This window comes from Danio rerio, chromosome 21 (genome assembly GCF_052040795.2).
Source record: "Danio rerio strain M-AB ecotype USA chromosome 21, GRCz13ab, whole genome shotgun sequence".
Lineage (NCBI taxonomy): Eukaryota > Metazoa > Chordata > Actinopteri > Cypriniformes > Danionidae > Danio > Danio rerio.
The window spans coordinates 692,409-694,811 of NC_141041.1; positions in this window are offsets into that span (position 1 = coordinate 692,409).

Here is a 2,403-nt window from a genome sequence, read left to right on the forward strand (position 1 = left end):
TGGTGTTAATGAGGTATTGGTGTAATTGTGGTTTTGATGCTGTGATTGTGTTGTTGGTGTAACTGTGGTTTTGGTGTTTGTGTAATTGTGGTGTTGTGACTGTGGTGTTGACATTGGGATTGTGCCTTTTTAGTGTTAGTGTGGTGGTATTTTTGTAACTGTGGTGTTGTGCTTATGATGTTCTAAATGTGGTGTTGTTATTGTGCTGTTGGTGTAAAGGTGTCGTTGTTGTGACTGTGGTATTGTTGTGGTGTGGTATTGTTGTGGTGTGGTATTGCTAATGCTCTGACTGTGGTGTTGATGTAATTGTGTTGTTGTTGTGACTGGTATTGTTGTGTTGTGGTATTGCTGGTGTTCTGACTGTGGTGTTGGTGTAATGGTGTTGTTCTGACTGTAGTGTTGGTGTTTGTGTGATTGTGGTGGTGATGGTGTGTTGCTTGTTGTCTGTGTTCTTCTGTGACTGTAGTGGTGTTGATGTGATTGTGGTGTGTTAGTGTTATTGTGTTGTTAATGTGAGCATGTGTGTTAGTATGGAGGTGTGTTAGGATGCAGAGTTCCAGCAAAGAGATGCCGCCGCTATGCAAATGTCTCGGCGTCGCCGTCAGCAAGCAGATTACTTTCCTGCATTTACTATTCATATATTTGCAAGGTGACTCACTTCAGACAAAGCAGGTGATCAGGAGAGAGAGAGAGGGAGAGAGAGAGAGAGAGAGAGAGAGAGAGAGAGAGAGAGAGAGAGAGAGATGCAGTCATAAACCTGCGCTTCACATTTCATATGTTCACTGTCAGCAAAGCTGCTTTAATCCATTTCACTGTCAGACATCTGAAAACACAGCAGCAGCAGAGCCTTCATTCACTACACACAACACTGAAACATCACTGCTGCTGCTGGACACACACACACACACACACACACACACACACACACACACTCATCACTGCTGCTGGACATACACACACACACACACACACACAAACACAAAAACACACGCTCATTACTGCTGCTGGACACACACACACGCACACAAGCACACACGCACGCACGAAAGCATGCACGCACACACACACACTCACACAAACACACACACACACATATATGTACACACACATCATAGCTGCTGGACACACACACACACATATATATATACACACACACACATCATTGCTGCTGGACACACACACACACACACTAGCTACAGCTCTAGAGGTGTAGTTGCATGAGTACAAGTTTGCAACGCGGTTTGCGAATGTTCATTGGAACGATTGGTTTGGGAAACGTCAAATCAACAAACTATGTTTGTAACGACGAAAGCTACGACCTTAGATGGCTAACGATGGTTTTTGGAAACGCACCCCAGATTGGCATTATTATTATTGTTCTGTGAGATATTCCTTATATATTGAGATTGAGATTTTATATTGACTAATGTATTCTAAAAGTTGTTTGGATGTTGTTCTGGGTCTTTTTTGTCCTCCTGGATAAATTGTTGCTGTGCTCTTGAGGTAACAAACACTTGTGCACACGGGGCTGTGTAGTTTGCACTAAGGGGGCTACTTCTCATTTCTTTTTTGGCGAGTTTTGAGTTGTGATTGGGATGGGGGATGTTCTTGGATCTGGCAACCCTGTCAGTGAGTTCTGATAGAGACACACACACACACACACACACTTACACACACACACACACACACACACACACACACACACTGTATCTCCCACTGTACAACACTGAAGATGAATGAGCGGATATCAGGGTCATTCATAAACATCCGGTGGTGATTTGTAGATCAGCATGAAGGACGTTTAATTGACTGTCAGTCCACTGACCTCCAGGATGATGATGATGATGGAGAACACACACTTACACCAGCAACACACACTCATTAGTTCACTCATTTTTAAAGGAATAATTTAGTGCGGTGTCCTATTTTTCAAGGTCACTGCTTAGTTCTTCCTGAAGATATGGAAGAGCAGTTTTAAAGCATTTGTCATTGTGAAGTGCAGTATTAAAGCAGTGTACAGTGGTGGACAGATTACACAAATTAGGCGTTTGAACAACAGTATAGACACACTGATAAAAATATGGATACTTAAACTGAGTAGGGGCGGGCTACTAAATCAGAATATTGAGTAGGGGCGGGCTACTGAAACAGAATATTGAGTAGGGGCGGGCTACTGAAACAGAATATTGAGTAGGGGCGGGCTACTGAAACAGAATAATGAGTAGGGGCGGGCTACTGAAACAGAATATTGAGTAGGGGCGGGCTACTGAAACAGAATAATGAGTAGGGGCGGGCTACTGAAACAGAATATTGAGTAGGGGCGGGCTACTGAAACAGAATAATGAGTAGGGGCGGGCTACTGAAACAGAATATTGAGTAGGGGCGGGCTACTGAAACAGAATA